Source organism: Oncorhynchus masou, chromosome 1 (genome assembly GCF_036934945.1).
Source record: "Oncorhynchus masou masou isolate Uvic2021 chromosome 1, UVic_Omas_1.1, whole genome shotgun sequence".
Lineage (NCBI taxonomy): Eukaryota > Metazoa > Chordata > Actinopteri > Salmoniformes > Salmonidae > Oncorhynchus > Oncorhynchus masou.
Window position 1 is genome coordinate 49,305,245 of NC_088212.1, and position 22,120 is coordinate 49,327,364.

The window sequence follows — 22,120 nt, forward strand, 5'->3', positions numbered from 1 at the left end:
ATACGTCATCAATAAATGTAAAATGTTCTCTATGATTTTGTTTAGGGGAGGGGAAGCAAAATTAAAAACAAATCATTACGCAAAGCTAATTTCTCGCTTTAATATGAAATTGTTTAGCTGGAATCTCATGTTTCTGTAACGGCTAGCTTAGTTAGCGGTGGTTTGCGCTAAATAGCGTTTCAATCGGTGACGTCACTTACTCTGAGACCTTGAAGTAGTGGTTCCCCTTGCTCTGCAAGGGCCGCGGCTTTTGTGGAGCTATGGGTAACGATACTTCTTGGGTGACTGTTGTTGATGTGTGCAGAGGGTCCCTGGTTCGCGCCCGGGTATGGGCGAGGGGACGGTCTAAAGTTATACTGTTACATTTGTGTCAAAGATTCCAATAACTACTGCAATTATTACGAGATAGATGAGGCTATAGCAATCGGCTGCAATACTGTCCGGAGGAAAATCAGTTTTCCAATTTCCAAAAGACGTTGAAAGGTATATAATAAATAAAGATTAGATGCATTTGGATTAATTATTGCATGGTGAGGCACATGTCTTTCGCTGTAATCAATAGTGTGCTGTATCCATGACTACCCATCTAATCAATCACTAAAGCAATGATCACAGATAGATAAAACATGCTACCAGCAATTGTTGGATCCTGTGTTTTACATTATAGCCATTAGTATATATATGATTGAATATTATCTGCTGTTGGCTTGTGTGGATGTATGTATGTGTTATGCAACATAGCTGACTTGAAACATTGTTAAAAGTGTCAGGGCCATGGGACTTTCTCATGATGGAAAAATACAGAGAAGCAGGAAGACAGGAACTGTTCAATGAGTTGGGAGGGGGGTACATTCAGAGCGGGGTGTTGCGAGAACAAGCGGTATTTTGTTAGATAACAGGAGCCAGGTGCGAGATAACGGAATGAGCGCATGGATGTTCTTTACAGCAACAGTTACATCTATCAACAGAAGCGCCAAGAGGCGGGGACCCGCCTGAGCGCCTGCAATAGGCTGAGCAAGTTTAAACCACGCCCAGTCTCTACTGTGATAGGCCAACAAACGGGCTGTAACTGTCTATCACAGTATAAAGAATACTGTTCACATACATCTTGTCAGTTCTCTGTTCTGCCCTGCGTGGCATTACAGTGAGCCGGTATTTACGATAGTTGCATTTGCCATTTATTACTTAGCTAATAAAAAATACATAGTATAAAATCGGTGACTCATTGTTATATTTATCCTGATACCAGATTTGAATTTACGCAACTCTAACATGGTGACCCCGACGTGATCTGGTAAAAGGACATCGCTGGACATTGGTGTGCCAGCCGATTGGCCAGTACTGTCGTCGGACGGTGTGTCTCACAAATCCTGACCGGTCAACTAAAAAGGGTAAGCAGACACCTGTTGTGAAAAACTAAAGTTCTGCACATTGGAGTTATCCAAATGTAGTTTTGGGAGACACCTGTTTGATGTAAGTTACTACATTTAAATTATTATGATGTGTGAGATTGGAAAATAGTTGAGAAAGTAATATCTCCATTGGCAACTGCAATTTTATTATTGATCAACAATACTTAATGATGCATTGTGTATGGGATGTACTAGTATGCCTGGCTGGTAGGTGGTAGCAGAGAACACTCACTACATGTATGAATGGTGGGTAACGGGTGACCACCAAAGCTTGAATTGATAGTCTGGGACTACATGTATGATTCATTCTAGTTGATTATAAAAGTGTGACTGGATAGTCTGGGACTACATGTATGAGTGGTGAGTAACGAGTGACCACCCAAGTGCAAATGGAAAGCCATATGATGCGAATGTGATGTACTAGGCAGGGCCAAGTGTGAATGACGGATAATTAAATTGACTAATTGGACTTGAGACCGATTTAGCCCTATGGAGAGGGTCTCTCTAAGGTCCCAACAAAGCATAGGTGTGTGTGAAGTACATCGGGGAGTAAAGTCGGCGCACTGACTACCAAGTTTGAGTGAGGCATTAAGTTGTACTAGAAACGTGATCCGGTTGACACGTTAGTCATATGGAGTGATTGTATTTTTTATTTTGTACATTTGGTATTGAAGTAAAGGTGATAATCCGGGGGGCACTAGACTACTTAATACCCTAGGGGACCCACAGTGCATAATTGAGTTCTTACTTTAGACCTAATTGGGGGCCGATTTTAGCCATATGGAAAGGGTACCACTTGGGTTTGAGTAAAGGCATAGGTTGTTGACAGTATTGTAGTGTACATAAAATGTTGTTGGAAATAGAAAAGGTGTTGAAAACGCTGAAGTCCACTCTAGAAGTGAATGAAGGCAAAGAGGGTAAGGAGTGGAAGAGACGGGGTGAGAAGCTGTGCAGAGAATGGATAGAAGGCGGGGCCATTGCGTCTCCCACTGGTCTGCTTGCTGGGGTGAATGAAGATTTGTGTGTGTATGGTGTAAATTGAAGCTTACTGGCGTGAATGAAGATTTGTGTGTGTATGGTGTAAATTGAAGCTTACTGGCGTAAATGAAGATTTGTGAAACTCAAATCGTGTGCATGAAATACGCTTGATATTCAGTCTGGGACTAATATCGGTATGAATGAGGTCGGGGACCATGCGAGTGTGGTACATTAGGTATTTCAGTTGGAGCTGGTACTGGTGAGAATGTTGAAAAAGTCGCAGGCTTGCTGATGAGATGTTTGCACAGAGTTATATCATAGAATATTGAGGGGGTGTGCATGACTGTTGGAAAAAGTGTTAAACTCTATTAACGTAAAATTCTGTGTGTAGATTTATATTATGAGGTTTGAACTATACTAATATTGTAGAATTACATAATCAACATCTGAACATACTTACGTTAAACATTAATTGAGCCACTGAGTAATAGATAAGATATACACAAGGTACGGGGCGACGGGTGTGGTCGATGAAAGACGGGAGTGGTGTTCTAACCAAGTGCTGAGAAATAAGTACACAAGTACTTCCCGGTTATTGGTTTACGTTTGATTGTTCAGATAACACCATTGAAATTAAACAGGAGGTTAAGGTATACTAACATTATAATCTGTTTTCATTATGGGGAACAATGAAAGGCCCGCAGAGTGGATTGCAGGCTGAGTTTATTTTATGTTAAAGGGACAGTGCACATTTATCACAGTGTGTCTAATGGCTGGGTATTTAATAAGTATTTTGGGGAGACAATTTGGAGAAACACGAATGTAAGACATGAAACATCGAGACAAATTATTTGAGTTTGAGGGGATTATCGTAATTATTAGTTTTTGTTTTTGTAGTAAACGTTTGGGTTAAGGGGATTTCCCTGTTCCCAGAGACAAGATATCTTAAAGGGGTACACTCACATATGGAATATTAGGTTTAGTTTTATTTTCTGAGTTTTAATTACACAAGTGAATTTTTTAAAGATAAAGTGTTCTTTAATATGTCTAATATGGTATGGAACACGAATGTAAGGGGATGGTGTAACCTTTGACCTGCTTTCATGACTCTCCCGGGTGGTCTGATCAGCCACAAGGGGGTGCCATTTGAATAATTAATTTGTAGTCATGGGTAATACTGTTTGTTTTTATTTTTATTTTATTTTTTAAGGTAAATTAATTATAGTGGAGTTTAATTAACCTATATAAGGACTTTAGAAAGTGCCACCATAGACATGTTTTTCAAAAAAAATCCATGAGTTTAGATAAAGCCAAACAGTGAGACATTTAGTTCAAATTTGGAAACGTGAGAAATAGAGCTACAGTCAAAAAGGGGGAAAAGGCAGACAGAACAGCCCTCCCCACGCTGCGGAGAACTTGAAGGTTGGAGAGCAGAGAGGAGAAGGTTTAGAAGGGCGCCAGGACGAGCAAAGATAACAGTTACTGAGTGGAGACAAAAGGGAGAATTGGATATGTGGAGAATGAAAGGGGCGCTCCTACAGGATAATGTCAGAACAGAAGGATAATATACTAATCTTACCTAAGTCATTATTTAGAGTAGGTAAGGTTGTTACCTGGGCAGAGCCAGGTATCAAAAGGGGGATGGGTAAATTGTGGTCTAGGATAGGATGGGGCCTATTGGATAAGAAACTAAAGATATAATCAGATAAAACATATGATAAACTGTTTGTTAACCAAGCCTGTATGTCCAGGATTTTATGCATTACAGGTGAACTACAGGTGAAGTCACTCAATCCAGTCCCAGAGGCTTGTTGGGGGGAGAATACCAAGGACTCCTGGTGACAGCTAGCTGAAAGAGCTACCCGGATTCATATCGCACGGCGGGAGGGTAAGACACAATGACACTGCAAACAATAAACAGTGTTCGAGAGGAGAACTGGAATTAACAGAATTCCGGGGGCCATCTCTCGAATGAAGTAATCCTCCCTGTCCTATCACCCCTGTTTTTGTTCATAGAAGTGAAGATGTGTCTGGCTCTTGCTAGTGATGTGTTCTCGGCGAGAGGGTGGGGCTTCACATGGAAGCTGTTCATCTGAGCTGTCTTATCGTGGGTGACATATTTCTGATACAGCACGTCCTACTTGAGTATGCGGAGAGTGGTAATTTGACCGATGGTTTAGACGAAGAGGATTTTGTTACAAATTAAGCATAAGAGATCCCTAGATCTGGGTAGACAGGAAGTTAGAGTAGAGGTTGGGAAGGATCTCTCAATGGAGTTTTATGTAGACCAAAATGGAGTCTGTAACTACATGGCAGTCTAGGACTCTGAGCCATTATGGCATATATCGGTGCAGGTTCCCATATTGATCGTGGGCACAGGTCATAGCTTATTTGGAGAGAGAGGGCTATATGAATCCACTCACCCAGTATGGAAGGAGGTGGAGTATAGTGAAGGTGAGAGTTTTTGATTGTAATCCGGAGAGAGGGATGTATTGCATAAAGATACGCCTAACCCTTTAAACAGTAATGGAGGAGGATCTAAGGTTGTGGTATGATGGATATGACCAGTTCTTGGTCGACATCCTAGTATGGTTCTGGGTAGAGGAGTTTAGGCCAGTATGGTAAAGCTGTTCACGAAAGCAGGAATGCCAGATAATGACAGTTGCATTGACTTGACCTCACTACAGAGGGTAGTGAGGTCTGCACAACGCATCACCGGGGGCAAACTACCTGCCCTCCAGGACACCTACACCACCCGATGTTACAGGAAGGCCATAAAGATCATCAAGGACATCAACCACCCGAGCCACTGCCTGTTCACCCCGCTATCATCCAGAAGGCGAGGTCAGTACAGGTGCATCAAAGCTGGGACCGAGAGACTGAAAAACAGCTTCTATCTCAAGGCCATCAGACTGTTAAACAGCCACCACTAACATTGAGTGGCTGCTGCCAACACACTGACACTGACTCAACTCCAGCCACTTTAATAATGGGAATTGATGGGAAATGATGTAAATATATCACTAGCCACTTTAAACAATGCTACCTTATATAATGTTACTTACCCTACATTATTCATCTCATATGCATACGTATATACTGTACTCTATATCATCGACTGCATCCTTATGTAATACATGTATCACTAGCCACTTTAACTATGCCACTTTGTTTACATACTCATCTCATATGTATATACTGTACTCGATACCATCTACTGTATCTTGCCTATGCTGCTCTGTACCATCACTCATTCATATATCCTTATGTACATATTCTTTATCCCCTTACACTGTGTATAAGACAGTAGTTTAGGAATTGTTAGTTAGATTACTTGTTGGTTATTACTGCATTGTCGGAACTAGAAGCACAAGCATTTCGCTACACTCGCATTAACATCTGCTAACCATGTGTATGTGACAAATAAAATTTGATTTGATTTATATCCACAGGTTCCTCCCTTTACAGTGACCGGAGGAGATTATTACAGTTTAGCCCGGTACAGTACTCTTGAGAAATGATGTCAGGGCGAGGTTTTACCGACAGATTGGACAGGATTATGCTCCCTTGTACATTTGGGAATGCCTTTCACACTCATTCAACACCAAGACATGAAGTTTAGCCAAATGGGAGAAAAGAGCTACTCCATCCGGGTCTCTTGATGACAAAGTATACATTGATAACATTGGGATTCCACAGGGGGTGCCAGATGAGTTCAAAGCAAGAAATCAGATCCTAGCAGGATTAGAGTTAAGCATTTCCGGGTGGACTACTCTCAATAAGAACGTGGACTGGATTAATTATATTTATTATAATCAACAGCGCTTTAACAATTATACCAGAGATGCTATTAAAGGTTTTGCAGAACAGACTGAAGCAACCAGCCTGATGGCTTGGCAGAATAGAATTGCATTAGATATGTTATTGGCTGAAAAGGGAGAAGTATGCGTGATTATCGGGACCATGTTTGTGCTTACATCCCAAATAACACAGCTCCGGACTAATCAGTGCCCGAAGCCTCAGCTGGTTTGACCACCCTGGCTCACGGTTTGCCAGAAAACTCTGGGGTGGATACTTCTGACTAATTGGTTTGACAGTATGTTCGGAAAATAGAAAAAATATTATGATCACTGTATTATGGGCTACATTCACCTGTGTGACTGTTTTAGTTTTATGGGGCTGTTGTCTAATTCTCTGTGTACGAGGCCTTATTTCCAGGACTCTGGAGAAATCGATGGCAATAGATGGTGAGGTACCAGCGGATTCCAGGTTCTGACCCGTGGAGTGCTGAATGCATGTCTACAGAACAAGTGGACGAAAATTATAAATGAAATTATAATAAATTGGGAGGGTGTCCGTATGGGGATTACATGATAACCGACTTGGGACAGTTCTGGGATTGGAGAAGAGGGTATCCTTATAGCATAGGGGATCCCACAAAGGTGGATAGGTTTTCCATGATATGGAGGAAACCTGGGAGCACTGTTGAACTTTGTAAAGGTGATGAAATCCTACTAACCATCAAAACTATTAAGCTCTCTGATGCAGGCACTTACACCCTCGGACTACAAAGGACCGGGACAGACACGATGGGTGTGTTTTCTATTAAGGTGCTGCCAAAACCAGAGGTCCCAGACGAACCAGAGCCAGACACACTCCTCTACCACCCCTGGACCGAACCTGCCACCACTGTGTTAAAAATCCCTTTCAGGTAATTAATGTTAGAGACTATTCAGCTATTGATCAATTAGGCACTGAGACTGGTTTTGATGGTAGTGACAATTTGTGGCTGTACTATGAGGTATACAGCTAAAACCCTGAAAAGAAAGGACTGCATGAGTTACATGAAATGTTGGTCATGCTAGACCTGTTCTGGCTACACCCATTTACTATAGGAGAAGGAGAGGGGTGGTTGTGTATTCTGAGAGGTTTTTACCAGGTTCAGCCCAATTCAACTCTCTTTGAGCTTTGTGTTTCCTACAGTACCTCCGCATCGAGCCCCTTGGGATGTTAAAGCATATGGGGGAAATTACAGTTGCATCACGGGTACAGGTAATGGCATTGATTATGGGAGATTGTCTGAAGCTGATTCCAGTAGTAACATAACCATTAATTCCACTTGGCCAGTTACAGGCCTAAACCAAACTAGTGGTCTGGCTGATGTGTGGTGGATCTGTGGACCCAAAAGTGTGCTGAGACCCATTCTTAGAGGAGACTGGAAAGGTACGTGTGTTCTGACCAGTTTGATAATTCCACTGACCATTGTTGATGTTACTGCTGAGCAGCTGTTGGGTTCTGTATCCAGGGGACCTGAAAACATTCCATCCCATGGGAGACATAGACGTAGTGCTCCATGGACAGAGGATGTAGTTGACATACACACTAACCTGTTGGGAGTGCCAGTGGGGGTTCCTCATGAGTTTCAGGCCTTGGGTAGGAATGATGGACTCTGGCACTTACTACCTATTATAGGTCCAGCCATAGTGGATGCTAGACAGACTGCATGGATTAATTACATCTACTATAATCAACAGCGTTTTGTGAATTACTCCCGTGATGCACTCACTGGTATGTCTGAACAGCTTGAAGCCACATCTAGGGTTGCCAGACAGAATAGACTTGCTTTGGATATGCTTCTTGCCAGTCAGGGGGGCGTCTGCAAGATGTTCGGTGAACAATGTTGCACGTATATTCCTAATAACACCAGTCCAGATGGTAGTATATCTAAGGCCCTTCATGGGCTTGATGCACTATCTGCTGAGATGAGGACCATGGTGGGGGTGGAGGAGTCTGGACTGTTCTCTTGGTTGGGAGCCTGGTTTGGTAAGTACACTGGTATGGTGGTTACTGGATTTAAAACCCTAATTCTTGTATTTTTGTTATTGCTTATGTGTTGTGCTGCTTGCATCATACCGTGTTTTAAGAAGTCTGTTACAGATGTTTCAGGCATGATGCCTTTGCTTGATGCTCCAGTTGGAGATGCTGATACTGAATCATGCTTTCAGGGGAGGATGACCCATGGTTGACCCACTGACTGAGGATGACCCATGGTTTGGAGTCCCTGGGTGGCATGGTGCCCACCTGGTGCTGGAGTAGCTGAGAGGACCAGATGGTTTATAATAATGCTTTGCTTTACTCTGTTTTCCATGACCAAAGTTTTATCTTACATCTTACATGTCAATAAACAATAAAGTCTTATCCTATTTTTGTCAAAAGGGGGAGACAAAAGCATATATAGCACTTGATTTTTATTTTTTCTCGGTTGATTTTTATTTTCAGTTTTTCTGTAAAAAAAAAAAAAAATGTTTTATTAATAATAAACTTTTTGTTATTTTCATGAAATGCTATTAACATATTACTATGTTGGGAACGCTGAAATAAAGGATAATGAGTGACACTCTAGCGGGTGTCAAAAGGGGGACTTAAATTTAACACCATTTTCTTCTGTTTTTAAATGAGCTGTTGTTCTCTTTTGACATGAGGGTTTTAAGTTCCTAGGTGGCTGGTAGCCAATCTAGTACATAGTGGGATCGAATGGAGGACATGAAGGTATTTTAAACTTTGTAACTGTTATGATTCATTGCTGGATTTTTGTTCATACCCTTGGGGGTGTGAAAAAGGGGGATTGTTGGATCCTGAGTTTTACATTATAGCCATTAGTATATATATGATTGAATATTATCTGCTGTTGGCTTGTGTGAATGTATGTACAGTGCCTTGCGAAAGTATTCGGGCCCCTTGAACTTTGCGACCTTTTGCCACATTTCAGGCTTCAAACATAAAGATATAAAACTATTTTTTTGTGAAGAATCAACAACAAGTGGGACACAATCATGAAGTGGAACGACATTTATTGGATATTTCAAACTTTTTTAATAACAAATCAAAAACTGAAAAATTGGGCGTGCAAAATTATTCAGCCCCTTTACTTTCAGTGCAGCAAACTCTCTCCAGAAGTTCAGTGAGGATCTCTGAATGATCCAATGTTGACCTAAATGACTAATGATGATAAATACAATCCACCAGTGTGTAATCAAGTCTCCGTATAAATGCACCTGCACTGTGATAGTCTCAGAGGTCCGTTAAAAGCGCAGAGAGCATCATGAAGAACAAGGAACACACCAGGCAGGTCCGAGATACTGTTGTGAAGAAGTTTAAAGCCGGATTTGGATACAAAAAGATTTCCCAAGCTTTAAACATCCCAAGGAGCACTGTGCAAGCGATAATATTGAAATGGAAGGAGTATCAGACCACTGCAAATCTACCAAGACCTGGACGGCCCTCTAAACTTTCAGCTCATCCAAGGAGAAGACTGATCAGAGATGCAGCCAAGAGGCCCATGATCACTCTGGATGAACTGCAGAGATCTACAGCTGAGGTGGGAGACTCTGTCCATAGGACAACAATTGTCAGGACCCGGTTACGAACCTGGGTCTCCGGAGTGAGAAACAGTCACTTAACCAACTGAGCCACGAATAGTCAGCAGAACCCAGAAGATGAGGCAGACACAGCAGTACTTAAGACGGTGTATTTAATAAAGTAAAAAGGAGAAGTCCTTCAATACAAAAAATGACAAATCCAAAAGGTGGTAGGAATAGCACAAAAAAGCCTCAAGAGATACTCGAAAACAAAAACAGAATTCCACAAGAGCATCCACCGGAATCGACAAGAATACACAGAACACTAGGGCTGGGTGCTAACATACAAACACAGAGCACAGAACTGAGGGAAACTAAGGGTTTAAATACAATCAGGGGAAACGAGGCACAGGTGCAAATAATAACGGGGAACAAGGGAAAAAACATAAGGTCAAAAAGCACAATGGGGGCATCTAGTGACCAAAACCCGGAACAACCCTGGCCAAATCCTGACAACAATCAGTCGTATATTGCACAAATCTGGCCTTTATGGAAGAATGGCAAGAAGAAAGCCATTTCTTAAAGATATCCATAAAAAGTGTTGTTTAAAAGTTTGCCACAAGCCACCTGGGAGACACACCAAACATGTGGAAGAAGGTGCTCTGGTCAGATGAAACCAAAATTGAACTTTTTGGCAACAATGCAAAATGTTATGTTTGGAGTAAAAGCAACACAGCTCATCACCCTGAACACACTATACCCACTGTTAAACATGGTGGTGGCAGCATCATGGTTTGGGCCTGCTTTTCTTCAGCAGGGACAGGGAAGATGGTTAAAATTGATGGGAAGATGGATGGAGCCAAATACAGGACCATTCTGGAAGAAAACCTGATGGAGTCTGCAAAAGACCTGAGACTGGGACGGAGATTTGTCTTCCAACAAGACAATGATCCAAAACATAAAGCAAAATCTACAATGGAATGGTTCAAAAATAAACATATCCAGGTGTTAGAATGGCCAAGTCAAAGTCCAGACCTGAATCCAATCGAGAATCTGTGGAAAGAACTGAAAACTGCTGTTCACAAATGCTCTCCATCCAACCTCACTGAGCTCGAGCTGTTTTGCAAGGAGGAATGGGAAACAATTTCAGTCTCTCGATGTGCAAAATTGATAGAGACATACCCCAAGCGACTTACAGCTGTAATCGCAGCAAAATGTGGCGCTACAAAGTATTAACTTAAGGGGGCTGAATAATTTTGCACGCCCAATTTTTCAGTTTTTGATTTGTTAAAAAAGTTTGAAATATCCAATAAATGTCATTCCACTTCATGATTGAGTCCCACTTGTTGTTGATTCTTCACAAAAAAATACAGTTTTATATCTTTATGTTTGAAGCCTGAAATGTGGCAAACGGTTGCAAAGTTCAAGGGGGCCGAATACTTTCGCAAGGCACTGTATGTGTTATGCAACATAGCTGACTTGAAATATTGTTAAAAGTGTCAGGGCCATGGGACTTTCTCATGATGGAAAAATACAGAGAAGCCTGAAGACAGGAACTGTTCAATGAGTTGGGAGGGGGGCACATTCAGAGCGGGGTGTTGCGAGAACAAGCGGTCTTTTGTTAGATAACAGGAGCCAGGTGCGAGATAACGGTATGAGCGCATGGATGTTCTTTACAGCAACAGTTACATCTATCAACAGAAGCGCCAAGAGGCGGGGACCCGCCTGAGTGCCTGCAATAGGCTGAGCAAGTTTAAACCACGCCCAGTCTCTACTGTGATAGGCCAACAGACGGGTTGGAACGGTCTATCACAGTATAAAGAATACTGTTCACATACATCTTGTCAGTTCTCTGTTCTGCCCTGCGTGGCATTACAGTGAGCCGGTATTTACGATAGTTGCATTTGCCATTTATTACTTAGCTAATAAAAAATACATAGTATAAAATCGGTGACTCATTGTAATATTTATCCTGATACCAGATTTGAATTTACGCAACTCTAACACAATGAAACAATAGCCGAGTATAACACAACTAGCATGAGGCAGCATGGCTAGCTAACGTTAGTTGACTAATGTGCCCAGCTATAATACATCCAAGGGTATGCTGCACAACCAATAGGAGCTGTCATTTGTGACACTGGGTCATTGCAAAGCAATTTATCCAGCTGTAGAACACCGTTAAGTACCTTTTAAGTTATGGTTGATGTCTGTAAGACATTGTATCGGCAAACAACTTCAGTTCTTTTGCCCTGTGATCAGATTAGTTCAGAATACCATAAAAATGCTATAATTATATGCATCTTCAGAAAATAGACAAAACTCAAAAAGTTGTACATTTAAGCAGACAGTTATGAAAGGCCAGTTAACGTGGTGGAACATATAGACACCATGAGAATAAAGAGCATTTGATCACAACCTGGATGAACACGCTGAGCATCCCCTCTCAATAGGAACACGATGCAAAAAAAAGACAGACATGCACCATGTGTAGAATTAGAGCATCGCTTCAAAAAGAGCAATCAGGAGGTTCACGGCAGCAGTAATTGAAAATGTTTCATAGGATAAGCTAAAGTGTGGTTCTTCTTTCTAGAATCTGTTCTAATCAGGCAATGGTTGTTATGGTGATATCTCAGAGAGGAATGTGTTCGTTTTGATTGAAGATAAGGAGTGTGATGTAGACCCCCAACGACAATCTTTGTAGCTTCGCTCTAAAATAGAACTTGGCTCCTCTCCCATCTCCTCATTGGTTTTTAGGAGCATATACCCACATGGGTGATTGAAAGATGAACAGAGGTCCACACTTCAGTCCAGTTGGTGGTGGTAATTCACCTTAAAGTTGGTTGCCAACCGCCATATAAAGTCCATAGAAGAAGAAGAAGAAGAAGAAGAAGAAGAAGCCTGAAGGAGGAGAGATAACTAGAAACAAACTCAGTTTACCCTTTTATTTGTGGATTAATTGAGTAAAGGAACTTGTGGATTTCAGGTCAAATAACAACCCAATGATTTTATCCCTGGACAAATTATCTAGCAACAGCAAGCGAGCTAGCTAAATTGCCATATGTTTAATGCTTTTTGACCTGTCCCCAAATTAATATTTATTAACCCTGGTGTCCTGGCTAAATTACCAATCTGGCCCTCATACCATCACGGTCACCTAATCATCCCCAGTTTATAAATGGCTTATTCATCCCCCCTCCTCTCCCCTGTAACCAAACTCAGAAAAAAAAAGGATCCCTTTTTCAGGACCCTGTCTTTCAAAGATAATTAGTAAAAATCCAATTACCTTCACAGATCTTCATTGGAAAGGATTTTAACACTTTCCCATGCTTGTGATGAACCATAACTAATTAATGAACATGCACCTGTGGAACGGTCGTTAAGACACTAACAGCTTACAGACGGTAGGCAATTAAGGTCACAGTTATGAAAACGTAGGACACTATAAAGAGGCATTTCTACTAACTCTGAAAAACACCAAAATAAAGATGCCCAGGGTCCCTGCCCATCTGTGTGAACGTTCCTTAGGCATGCTGCAAGGAGGCATGAGGACTGCAGATGTGGCCAGGGCAATAAATTGCAATGTCCTGTGAGACGCTGAAGACAGCGCTACAGGGATACATGACGGACAGCTGATCATCCTCGCAGTGGCAGATCACGTGTAACACCTGCACATAATCAGTACATCCAAACATCACACCTGTGGGACAGGTACAGGTTGGCAACAACAACTGCCCGAGTTACACCAGGAACGCACAATCCCTCCATCAGTGCTCAGACTGTCCACAATAGACTGGACTGAGAGCTTGTAGGCCTGTTGTAAGGCAGATCCTCACCAGACGTCACCGGCAACAATGTTTCCTATGGGAACAAACCCACCGTCACTGGACCAGACAGGACTGGCAAAAAGTGCTCTTCACTGACGAATCGCGGTTTTGTCTCACCAGGGGTGATGGTCCGATTAATTTCTGTTAGTCACATGTCTGTGGAACTTGTTCAGTTTGTTTCAGTTGTTGAATCTTATGTTCATACAAATATTTAAGATTGCTGAAAATAGACGCAGTTGACAGGGAGAGGACGTTTCTTTTTTTGCTGAGCTTATTCCCCAGGTCACTACTGTAAATGAGAATGTGTTCAGTTAATTTACCTGGTAAAAGAAGGGTACCGGAGCGGTACCGGAGTGCCAAGTCTATGTCCAAGAGGCTTCTAAACAGCTTCTACCCCTAAGCCAAAAAACTCCTGAACAGCTAATCAAATGACTACCCAGGCTATTTGCTTCTGCGCTGCTGCTACTCGCTATTATTATCTATTCATAGTCACTTTAATAACTATACCTACATGTACATATTACCTCTATTACATTGACAACAGTGCCCCCACACTTCAACTCTCTACCGGTACCCCCTGTATATAGCCCTGATATTGTTATTTACTGCTACTGCTAATTATTTGTTATTCTTATCTCTACTTGAAAAAAAAAAATTGGGGTGTTTTATTAAAACTGCATTGTTGGTTAAGGGCTTATAAGTAAGCATCACTGTAAGGTGAAATACCTGTTGTATTCGGGGCATGTGACATAACATTTAATTTGTTTTTAAATTTTCAACATGCGCGCTATTGTGCACATGGACACACGTGTGTGTGCGGTCTGGTCTGCATGTTATTATAAAATGGATTAAATACAAATAAAAAAATCACACACACACAATACCCCATAATGACAAAGTGAAAACAAGTTTTCTTAAGTAAACAAATGCCTTATTTACAGAAGTATTCAGACCCTTGCTATGAGACTACAAATTGAGCTCAGGTACATCCTTTTTCCATTAATCATCCATGTGATGTTTCTACAACTTGATTGGAGTCCACCTGTGGTACATTCAATTGATTGTACATGATTTGGAAAGGCACACACCTGTCTATTTAAGGTCCCAGAGTTGACAGTGCATGTCAGAGCATGCATGGTTAAGCCATGAGGTTGAAGGAATTGTCCGTAGAGCTCAAAGACAGGATTGTGTGTTTGGAACCACCAAGACTCTTCCTTCAGAGTCTTCCAAGAACCCGATCGTCACTCCGACAGAGCTCCAGAGTTCCTCTGTGGTGATAGGAGACACCTTCCAGAAGGACAACCAACTCTGCAGAACACCAATCAGGCCTTTATGGTAGAGTGGCCAGACGGAAGCCACTTCTCAGTAAAAGACAACAGTCCGCTTGGAATTTGCCAAAGGGCACCTAAAGGATTCTCAGACTATGAGAAACCAAATTCTCTAATCTGATGAAATCAAGATTGAACTCTTTGGCCTAAAGGCCTAGCGTCATGTCTGGAGAAAACCTGGCACCATCCCTACGGTGATGCATGGTGGTAGCAGCATCATGCTGTGGGGATGTTTTCGGCGGCAGGGACTGGGACACTAGTCAGGATTGAGGGAAAGATGAATGGAGAAAAGTTCAGAGGTCCTGGATAAAAACCGGAGCTCAGACTGTGGCGAAGGTTCACCTTGCAACAGGACAACGAGCCTAAGCACCCAGCCAAGACAACGCAGGATTGGCCTCAGGACAAGTCTCTGAATGTCCTTGAGTGGCCCAGCCAGAGCCCGGACATCAACCCGATCAAATATCTCGGTAGAGACCTGAAAAGAGCTGTGCAGCGACGCTCCCCATTCAACCTGACCTAGCTTGAGAGGATCTGCAGAGAAGAATACTGGTGTGCAAAGCTTGTAGCATCTACCCAAGAAGACTCAAGGCTGTAATCACTGCCGAAGGTGCTTCAACAAAGTACTGAGTGAAGGGTCTGAATTCTTATGTAAATATAATATTTCAGTTTTATTTATTTTTTATACATGAGCAAACATGTCTAAACCTGTTTTTAATTTGTCATAGGGTATACATTGATTAGGGGGAAAAAACGATTTAATCCATTTTAGAATAAGGCTGTAACGTAACAAAATGTAGAACAAGTCAAGGGGTCTGAATACTTTCCGAACGCACTGTACACAACTATGGCAGGACACGATCAGTAAAGACTAAGATCCTCATTTGTGTTCTGGGTCAAAAGAGTAGCAAGTAAGGCTGCCTTTCTTCTGACTTCTGTGGTCTACGGACATACTCCTCTTGTACATAGAGAGAAAAACTACGAGGCTGCTGTTTAAATTAACTGTTGAGTACTATTTTATTTATTTAAACTATTATCTACAAACTACAATATATACCACCACAGATGTTATAACAATAACTACACTACTAAATGAACTATAAAACAGGAGACCTTAAGCATCCTCATTTTAACAGTCGGACTGATCTTTGCTGCCAATAAGGGGGGAGGGGAATAAGGGAGGAGGTGTGGTGAGAGAATAAGGAAACGGGAGACAAGGTGGGGCAGAAGGTGAGGAAAGGAGAATAAGGGAGGAGGTGTTGGGAGGGAATAAGGAAATGGGAGACGAGGTGGGGCAGAAGGGGAGGAAAGGAGAATAAGGGAGGAGGTGTTGGGAGGGAATAAGGAAACGGGAGACATCCAGCAGAAACTAGAGTGGAGCAGAAACTAGAGTAGAGGTGAGAAAGAGAACAGGAGAGAACAGGAGACCATGAGCATAGACCCACAACCCCAGCAGATGATGCCAAATGTAGTTTAGGTGGTCTGCAGCAGGTTCAGGTGACAGAAGGAGTGGATAAGAGCTTCTGTTAAAATTACTTAAATGTAAAAAGGTGGTGTCCTTAGGCTCACAAACATCTAAATGACTTCTTAAACTTCAGTGTATTGTGTAGAAGAATAAGAGAACAATGATCTAGAACACAACCATAAACTTTAATTAAACTTAAATACACTGGTACTGGCCTATATACACACAATGACTGGGGGTTCCAGAGAAGAGGTTTAAAAACAACTGATTCCCAGTGATGGGTTCTGATTTCTTGAAATCATAAAATGTACTTAGTCATGTCACTGAGGGAGGGAGGGGAATGTATAATGTTTACATTACGTCAGGATTTGTTATTTTTAGCCATCAGGGTCCTATGGGAGGAGAAGAGACAGTCTGGTATCAGTCACCATGACCGCTGTGATTTGGAGTTGAGTGAGCGCGTTGGGACAGAGGCCAGGTCAGAGGAAGTGAGGAAGAACAGATATCACTAAGGTTCTGTCTAGCAACAGAGATGCATTGGCTGTTCAGATGTGTAGGGTAAGACTCAGCATAGGAGAAAAGGTTAAATACCAGTGCTTGTGTAAATATGTATTTTTCTGTTTAGTTGTTCAATCCTCTGCGATGAATAAACTGTGTCCGTGGAGTTCTTACTCTGATATTTAGAACCTAACACCAGAAACTTCAGAGGCCTCTTCTGCTCCTGGAAAGGATAGAAACTGCTTGCCGTGCGAGAGAAAGAGAACACATTAGCCAGTCATATTTCCATAAAATGGAAAACATAAAGACCGTAATTACACACATTTTAGAAAGAGAAAGATTACCAGTCCAACCAAACACTACCAATGAGCAACATAGCATGTATCAACAACATGCTTCTGAAATATTCAACTAATGAATACTAATAGAAGGTAGAACATAGAATTGAAGTAAGACAAGCTTCACATATAAATGTGCTGGCTACACACAAATCACTTAATTTAACACATTAAAATAAGGATCTCAGTCAGTGTGTGTTCAGACACACCTCTGCTGTGAATTCAATAAATGTGATAATAAACCTTACACAATTTTCAATTACTCAGGAGGAAGATATGGCTGTCAAACATCAGATGTAGGGACATCAGTCTGAAGAAGTCCTTCAAAGACCTGAAGGGGTTTATGCTGTGTGCGAGGAGCATTTTGAAGAGTGTTTTTATTCTGAATATGTAGAGCAACTATCTTTGTCAATAGAATTAATTTCAGTCATATCTGAAACGTTTCTGTTGAAAATGTCTCTTTCAACAGGGTTCAATGGAAGACACTGTCCTCCGAGGCAATACCTACCAGAATACATTGCAGGAATCCACCCCCTGGATCTGCAACAGATGCACGGCGTAGTAGCAAAATAAGTTAGCCAACTATAAACTTTGTAGATTAGCAAATTAAGATGCATCGTCATTGTTTTATATCAATGCAACAGGTTTAAAGTCTTGAATTGTCTAGTTTTGAAGGAGAGGACAGGGAAGCAGATGGAGATTTATGTGAGAAAGAGAGAGAATAGGAGAGCGAAAGAGAGCGTGGACCAAGCTCCAGCAGAGGAAGCAGCAGATGTACCTGCATTTTTGTTTTGCAAGGATTTATACATGGCACTAACCTCAACATCAAAACCTTGATTCCAAATCACAATTCCATACCTACAACTTTGATTTTGGACTAAATTACCTGAATGGACTACTACTACCACGGATGATCAATAAAAAACCTCTAACAAGCCAAAACCTGCAGAAGAAACACAGCGGAACCTGGAAATACCATCCAACACAAAACGGAAAGATATCCTCCTCGACAATGAAAAGATATAGCTAGCTAACGACCTCCTTTTCCACGTGGAAAAGATGGATAGAGACTTACTAGCTATGTTAACTTGCTAGCCGGGACTTTCTACAAGGAATCTGCCTCCCGAAAAAAAGCTTCTCCCAAGTGGGTGTGAGACCTACTCCCGTTGCCTGCTCCCACTGCTCCCACTTTGATTCGTTCACTGTCTGCCCTGGCCTGTCTCCCGCTGTCTGGTACAGGTACCCCCATCACACTCCCCCCTCGCTCCCGAGCGTTTGCTCGCCTCCAGCACATGTGCACTGTTGGGGCGAGTGACTCTGAACTAACAATGGCTAGACCCAAGTTGATATATTTTTCTCTTGTGTTTTATGACATTTGCCTCATGACTCCTGCATGCTTTGTTGACAAGGAACTTGCTTGTTTACCCAACTGTGGGACAGTCTGTGTGTGTTCCCACACTCGGGACACTGACTCTCTATTGGTTACATGGACTCCTGGCCTCCCATTCTATTCTACCCACCTCTAGCCGGCTTTGTATTCATGTTACCTGTACAATATGATCTTGTTGCCATCTAAGGCACATTCAAATGTTATAAATCAACACTGCAGAGTTCTCCCTCTCCTCTGCTGTGCCCTGATTGTATTATTTAATTGTTTTAGTTATTTTAACCTTTATTTAACTAGGCAAGTCAGTTAAAAACAAATTCTTATTTACAATGACGGCCAAACCCGGATGACGCTGGGCCAATTGTGCACCAACCTATGGGACCCCTAATTACAACCGGATGTGATACAGCCTGGATTCAAACTAGGGACTGTAGTATTTATTATGGATCCCCATTAACTGCTGCCAAAGCAGCAGCTACTCTTCCTGGGGTCCAGGAAAATTAAGGCAGTTTATACAATTTTAAAAACATTACAATACATTCACAGACTGTGTGCCCTCAGGCCCCTACTCCACCACTACCACATACAGTTGAAGTTGAAAGTTTACATACACTTAGTTTGGAGTCATTAAAACTTGTTTTCAACCACTCCACATATTTCTTGTTAACAAACTAAAGTTTTGGCAAGTCGGTTAGGACATCTACTTTGTGCACGACAAGACATTTTTCCAACAATTGTTTACAGACAGATTATTTCACTATCACAATTCCAGTGGGTCAGAAGTTTACATACACTAAATTGACTGTGCCTATAAACAGCTTGGAAAATTCAGGAAAATGTCATGGCTTTAGAAGCTTCTAAAAGGCTAATTGACATTATTTGAGTCAACTGGAGGTGTACCTGTGGATATATTTCAAGGCCTACGTTCAAACTCAGTGCCTCTTTGCTTGACATCACGGGAAAATCAAAAAAAAAAATCAGCAAAGACCTCAGAAAAAACATTGTAGACCTCTAACAAGTCTGGTTCATCCTTGGGAGCAATTTCCAAACGCCTGAAGGTACCACATTCATCTGTACAAACAGTAGTACACAAGTATAAACACCTTGTGACCACGTAGCCGTCATACTGCTCAGGAAGGAGGCGCGTTCCGTCTCCTAGAGATGAACATATTTTGGTGCGAAAAGTGCAAGTCAATCCCAGAACAGGAAAGGACCCTGTGAAGATGCTGGAGGAAACGTATAAAAGTATTTATATCCACAGTAAAACGAGTCCTATATCGACATATCCTGAAAGGCCGCTCAGCAAGGAAGAAGCCACTGCTCCAAAACCACCATAAAAAGCCAGACTACGGTTTGCAACTGCACATGGGGACAAAGATCGCACTTTTTGGAGATATGTCCTCTGGTCTGAGGAAACAAAAATAGAACTGTTGGGCCATAATGACCATCGTTATGTTTGGAGGAAACCAAAGCAAAAAAAGTAAAAGCTAGAGCCCCCTCTCCTACCTTACTAGCACCACATGATGCACTAACCATAACACAGGGGATGGTCCGCCCAGGTCTTACCTAGTGTGTAAAGACAGTACATACTACAGGTACCATATTTTGCAAATAAATTCATTAAAAATCCTACAATGTGATTTTCGGGATTTTTTTTCTCATTCTGTTTGTCATAGTTGAAGTGTACCTATGATGAAAATTACAGGCCTCTCTCATCTTTTTAAGCTGGAGAACTTGCACAATTGGTGGCTGACTAAATACATTTTTGCCCCACTGTATATCATTTTCAACGCCATTCTATCTGCCCCCCCAATCCATTCCTGACAAGCAACGCATCACATTCAATATTTTCTTTCCTTTGACAACTACTCCGTTAACATGCCATGTCATTCGAGTGTCAAACCAGACCCCCAGGAATCTAAACACTCCCAACCTCTCCAGATTCCTTCCATACAACTTCAAGTATATTTCCTCCCCAACCTTCCTTCTAGAAAAAAACACAGTCTGTGTTTTCTCAACTGAAAACTTGAAGCCCCACCTGAGGGACCACTGCTCTACTTCACTAATCACTTCTTTATCTCTTCTGTCTAAATGGGTAATATTTCTCCCACAGCGCTCCAATGACCTCCCAACATCAGGTCTCACCTGAGGGAATACATTGTCAATCATAATGGAGAACAACAAAGGACTAATGACAATTCCATGGGGTGTTTATACTGAATCGGGTGCTGGTAATGAAGGGACCTTTTCAGCATTCTGAAAGCACTGTTCTGACCCTTCACTACTTCTCCACACTCTTCACTCCACCAGGGGACTGCGTTTCTCTTTCTTCGCCCTGTACCCATAGGAATCACCTGCCTTGCGGGCCCTTACTATTGCTCCTCTAATTCCATCATTGACTGTTTCTATATCTGAATTAAGATCTCCTGAAACTGACCCACTCTGCTTTTCCAAATATCCATCTCCTCAATCCATTTCCTACTGATTCTTCCTCCCTCAATCCTACAGTGCACAAGATAGGATAGTGACACTGTAGATTCCTCCAAAACCTCCCAACTGCATCTACCTGCCATTGAACTTGAGATCAAAGTAAGATCCAGAGCAGATTAATTTCCTGTTACTGGGTCAATCCTGGTTCCCCGGCCATCACAGGCCCTATCTCATCTAGTAGTTCCTCCAACACTTGTCCGTTTACATCAGTCCATAACCCTCCCCAGAGCATACTATGAGCATTAAAGTCCCCACACCACATTACACATTACCTATCTTGACCTTCTACATTTCCAGGGGCCAGCAACTCCAGTCTCTCATACGGGTTGTAAAAGTTCACTATTACCATATCCCCCCCCCCTCCCAACCACACCTCTACCACTTTAACTCCCTTTCCCACACAACTATATGTGATCCCACGCTTTATAAAGGAAGCACACCCTCCCCCTTTCTCTACGGGCTGCAACATAACCTTGTAATACAAAATCTAGCGTAGGTTTTAGCCATGTCTCCTGGTGACATATGTGACTCACCACCTGGATTCTGTCTTATGTAGCAAAATTTGAAATTGTGTTTTTCACATTAGATAAAAGTAGAGACTTAGAGCTACATAATAATGGTATATCATGCACTGCATTTGAGGAACAATGGGAAAATAATTCTGCTTTGAAATGTGATCAACTTGTAAACTCACTTTTGAGAAAATCCCGCCTTTGAATGTTTTGGTATCTAATGAAGAGCTCTTCTTTGTCTACACCCATTCAGCATCGTTCACACCCTCTTAAGCTTTAGCCCCACCCATCTCATTTTGCTCTTGAAGCGCACACATGACACTCTGGCCGATGATTTGTTTACGTCTGGACAACACGAAAACAGCCTAACCAGCTCTGCTGGCAACAATTTCATTATGCTTTTTTGCAGACATTTACTGACACTGGCCATATTTAATGGGTGTCGTACACACATCACGCAACATTAGCTAATGAGCCAGCCAGCCAACGTTAGTTAGTTAAACAACAATGAACAGTGCCAACTATGCCAC